This window comes from Nycticebus coucang, chromosome 6 (assembly GCF_027406575.1).
Source record: "Nycticebus coucang isolate mNycCou1 chromosome 6, mNycCou1.pri, whole genome shotgun sequence".
Classification (NCBI taxonomy): Eukaryota; Metazoa; Chordata; class Mammalia; order Primates; family Lorisidae; genus Nycticebus; species Nycticebus coucang.
In genome coordinates this window covers 112,230,557-112,235,973 of record NC_069785.1, presented here as the reverse complement: position 1 = coordinate 112,235,973, position 5,417 = coordinate 112,230,557, and positions in this window count along the sequence as shown.

Genomic DNA, 5,417 nt, shown 5'->3' with positions numbered 1-5,417 from the left:
TTCTTAAGATGACATTTTTAGAAGGAATTATCAAATCAGAAAGTTAAGTGTATGGCTGGTCATCCAGAGGCTGACATGGATGGACTGCTTGAGCTCAGGAGTTTGAGACCAGCCTGAGTCACAGCAAGATCCTATCCCTAAATATACTGGGGCATTGTGGCAGGCGCCTGTAGTCCCAGCTACTCAGGAGACTGAGGCAAAAGGATCCCTTGAGCCAAAGAGTTTGAGGTTGCTGTGAGCTACAACACCATAGCACTCTACCAAGGGTGACAAAGTAAGACACTGCCTCAAAAAAAAAAATACATTTTTTTTTTTTTTTGGTAGAGACAGGGTCTCACTTTATGGCCCTTGGTAGAGTGCCATGGCCTCACACAGCTCACAGCAACCTCCAACTCCTGGGCTTAAGCGATTCTCTTGCCTCAGCCTCCCGAGTAGCTGGGACTACAGGCACCCGCCACAACGCCCGGCTATAAAAAAGTACATTTTTTAAAGGATCTCAATACATTGCCAGATTCTGCTAGAAAATTTTTATCAGTTTACATTCTTACCATCAAATTGTCATTTCTTACATAGAATATGCTCATCCCTTACCAGAGGAATATCACTGGAATATCATCACTTGTTTCTAGGTTTTTGTTTCTTGATATGTTAGAATTAGGAGTTACTTCCTAATCCATATATAATTTTTGATACCTGGTGTGAGGAAAGGCTCAAAGTACATTCCTCTCCACCCCCCACTGTTTAACCCTTGACTCAGCTTGTTAAATTAAGATTCCCCAGCTCCGCGCCTGTAGCTCAAGTGGCTAGGGTGCCAGCCACATACACCAGAGCTGGTGGGTTCGAATCCAGCCCAGCCTGCCAAACAACAATGACAACTATAACCAAAAAATAGCCGGGTGTTGTGGCAGGCACCTGTAGTCCCAGCTACTTGGGAGGCTGAGGCAAGAGAATCGCTTAAGCCCAAGAGTTGGAGTTTGCTGTGAGCTGTGATGCCACGGCACTCTACCCAGGGTGACAGCTTGACACTCTGTCTCAAAAAAATATATATATATATATTTCCCTTCCCTCCCCATTTATTTATAATGTTCTCCTATCCTGGAATACTGATTTATAGTTTCTTCATAATTCTAAAATCCAAAATGTTCTGAAAACCAGTTTTTTCCCTTATGTTTACAACAAACAACTCATTTCCTGGCAAAACCTGACCTGAAATAACCTGGGGGGTGTTTACAGTTTTGTCTCATTTGGTGTGAAAATTCCTATTTTACTATAAAAGTAGTAATTTTTGATTAGTATGCTATTTCAGACTCAACCGGGGGTACATTGTACATACACATTGAGTTATTTTTTAGATCTCCAAAATTCTGAATTATAAACTCCAGTTAACCCAAAGGTATATGATCAAGGATTTGGGACCTGTATTAAATTTATACATATATACAGAATACATACAGTATATAATGATATGTAAATAAGTATATGCTATTGATTAAATCATTATAGATTTATGTCTATTATTACTATTGTCTTTTTGTTGTTGTTGCAGTTTCGCTGAGGCCGGGTTTGAACCCACCACCCTCGGTATATGGGGCCGGCGCCCCACTCACTGAGCCACAGGTGCCTCCCTACTATTGGTTTTTTAAGTATTCACCTCTTATGCTACCTGATTAACTTTAGAATCACATTTCAAATTAAAATTGTATTGGAATACTGTTTAGAAGTCCACTAGTGAGGCCAGGATGGTGGCTCACGCCTGTAATCCTAGCACTCTGGGAGGCTGAGGTGGGTGGATCACTTGAGCTCAGGAATTCCAGACCAGCCTGAGCAAGAGCGAGAACCCACTTCTTAAAAAAAATAGCCAGACATTCTGGTGGGCACCTGTAGTCCCAGCAACTTGGGAGGCTGAGGCAAGAGGATGCTGTGAGCTAAGACACCATCACACTCTACCGGGAGTTAAAGTGAGACTCTGTCTCAAAAAAAAAAAAATGTAGAATTCATCCTACTGGTATTTACTTTTATTTAGTAGATATATTTCACCCCTACTTTTCCTCCTTAACCAGCTCATCCCTAATCATTTAAAAAAACTAAAAACTCACATACCTGTTTGTTTTGGGGTGTTTTTTTTTTTTTTTTCTTTTTGAGATGGTGTCTTGCTATTGCCCAGGCTAGTCTGGAACTCCTGAATACTAGTAATCCTCCCAGCTCAGCCTCCTGAGTAGCTGGGACTACAGATACAGGGTACCTTGGCTGTCTAAACTTTTGTCATTTTTGGAGCAAACAGGAGAGTGCGCTGTTTTCTAACCTCTTAAGGTGGTTGAGACACTTTTCCTCAGAAAATAAGGAAATAAGGACTAAGGCTATTTTTCTACCTACATATTTGAAATAAGGACTAAGGCTACCTATTTTTCTACCTAAATGTTTGAGGGATTTTTTTCCCTTAATATATTTTCTTCAGAATATCTTAATATGTATGATTCTCTGTTAATTAACATTGCCAATAAAATACGCTCTTTAAAATCTTCCCACTTAGGGTGGTGCCTGTGGCTCAGTGAATAGGGCGCCGGCCCCATATACCGAGGGTGGCGGGTTCAAACCCAGCCCCGGCTGAACTGCAACCAAAAAATAGCTGGGCATTGTGGCGGGCGCCTGTAGTCCCAGCTGCTCGGGAGGCTGAGGCAGGAGAATCGCGAAAGCCCAAGAGCTGGAGGTTGCTGTGAGTCCTGTGACATCATGGCACTCTACTGAGGGCGGTAAAGTGAGACCCTGTCTCTACAAAAAAAATAAAATAAAATCTTCCCACTTTGGCCGAGGCAGTTGGATTGCTTCAGCTGAGGAGTTGGAGACTAGCCTGAGCAAAAACAAGACCCCGTCTCTACTAAAAATTGAAAAACTAGCCAGATATTGTGGTTTGCACCTACATTCCCAGCTACTTAGGAGGCTGACGTAAGGGAATTGCTTGAGCCCAAGAGTTTGAGGTTGCTGTGAGCCATGGTACATTGGCCCTCTACCCAGAGTGACAAAGTGGAAACTCTGTCTCAAAAAATAAAAATAAAATCTTCCCACTTAGGGAAAGCTCATGCTTGTAATCCTAGCACTCTGGGAGGCAACAGAGTGAGACTGTCTCAAAAATTTTTTTAAATAAAATCTTCCCACTTCAGACTTAAAAATCTGAATTTTCTTATTCATTTTTTTTTTTCTTTTGAGACAGATTCTCACTCTTGTTGACCTGGTGTCATCATAGCTCATAGCAACCTCAAACTCTTGGGCTCAAGCCATCCTCTTGCCTTGCTTCCTGAGTTGCTGGGGTAACACCTGGATAGTTTTTGTCTCACTCTTGCTTAGGCTGGTCTTGAACTCCTGAGCTCAAGCAATCCACCTGCCTCAGTCTCCCAGAGTGCTAGGATTATAGATGTGACCCGTATCTTTATATTCTCTATTATTTTGGATTATTGTTTTCAGAGTACTATTGTTTTAAGAAACACCATTTATTAGTTTGTTCTGTATCTTTTCTCTCTTCCTCCATTTTTTTCCAGAATTGTCCAAGTGCTTCCACACGTTCTGCAGATCACTGACCTTTGGATGCAGTATTCTACTTACCTTTACTGAAGTATTGTAATGTATTCTTGATTTCCTGTATTTTACCCAAGTCCTGGTTCAGTTAAAAGTACTTATAGCTTGGGGCACATTTATTGAAATTATGAGGTATAGTAACACATAGTAAGTTAGTTAAGAACTTGGGCTCTGCGGCTCAGCGCCTGTGGCTCAAGCAGCTAAGGCGCCAGCCACATACACCTGAGCTGGCAGGTTCGAATCCAGCCTGGGCCCACCAAACAACAACGGCCGCAAACAAAAAAATAGCTGGGCGTTATGGTGGGCGCCTGCAATCCCAGCTACTTGGGAGGTGGAGGCAAAAGAATCGCTTGAGCCCAGGAGTTAGAGGTTGCTATGAGCTATGATGCCACGGCACTCTACCCGGGGTGACAGCTTGAGGCTCTGTCTCAAAAAAAATAAATAAATAAAAAGAACTTGGGCACTGGAGAGATAATAATGGTACCTACTTTTAGGAGTTTTTATGATTACATGAGTTAATAGAAACAAAGCTTTATACTTAGAACATGAACCTCAAAAGTTAGATGTGATTGCCACAGATGTTTTTGAAAATATTCTTCCTCTGGGGCGGCGCCTGTGGCTCAGTCGGTAAGGCGCCGGCCCCATATACCGAGGGTGGCGGGTTCAAACCCGGCCCCGGCCAAACTGCAACCAAAAAATAGCCGGGCGTTGTGGCGGGTGCCTGTAGTCCCAGCTACTCGGGAGGCTGAGGCAAGAGAATCGCTTAAGCCCAGGAGTTGGAGGTTGCTGTGAGCTGTGTGAGGCCACGGCACTCTACCGAGGGCCATAAAGTGAGACTCTGTCTCTACAAAAAAAAAAAAAAAAAAAGAAAATATTCTTCCTCTGAATCTAAAAAACAATTGTTCTTTTTATATATTGTCATTTTTGTTCCTTCAAAGATAAAGATCCAGGGCTGGGCCCAGTGGCTCACACCTGTAATCCTAGCACTCTGAGAGGCCTGACTGCCTGAACGATTGCCTGAGCAATCTAAAAATAACTGGGCGTTGTGGTGGGTGCCTATAGTCCCAGCTACTCGGGAGGCTAATGCAAGAGGATCACTTAAGCTCAAGAGTTTGAGGTTGCTGTGAGCTATGACGCCAGGGGCACCCTACCAAGGGTGACTGAAACTCTGTCTCAAAAGATGAAAAGGTAAAGATCCACAGTGAAGTATATGCCAACAGATAAGGTGTACACAATGACCTTTGCTGCCTTCTCTCCTCCCCCACTAAGTGGAGGTTTTCTCTGTTCAGAGCTGCAGTTGAAGTTGATGTGCACAGCCTCTGCCTACAGCGTTTTAGAATTTTTCCAGATGAAATGTAGTGTACTGTACTCATACTATTGTCTGTCCTGCTCAAGAACAGGCATTGTGGCATACTGGAAGTGGCAGTCTCTCCCTTCTTTATGAATTGATTCAGCTTATCAGTTTCTACCATTTCTCCAACTTTCTGTGCTGCTATAGTAATCCAGAGCCCAAACCCCAAGCTTTTCTCAGTTGGACCTCCCTGAATGCGGAGGTTATGAGAAGCTGCCCCCACACTAGACCATGGGCTTCATGTATGTTTCCAATACTATTATGCACAATCTGTCGGTGGTTTCTGCTAGTTTGTCCAAAATAGCTCTTAAAGAGTCTACTAAATGTAAATAACCTACAAATAACATTCATTTCACCTTTAACAATCCCCACAAACAAATCATTTTTTCCATTAAATGGAAGTTTCTACCTAAAGTCACTAAGATTGCACACTGATATTTCAAATAGTATATACTCAATGTTTTAAAAATAGCAAACTTTTAAAGATTACAAAAAA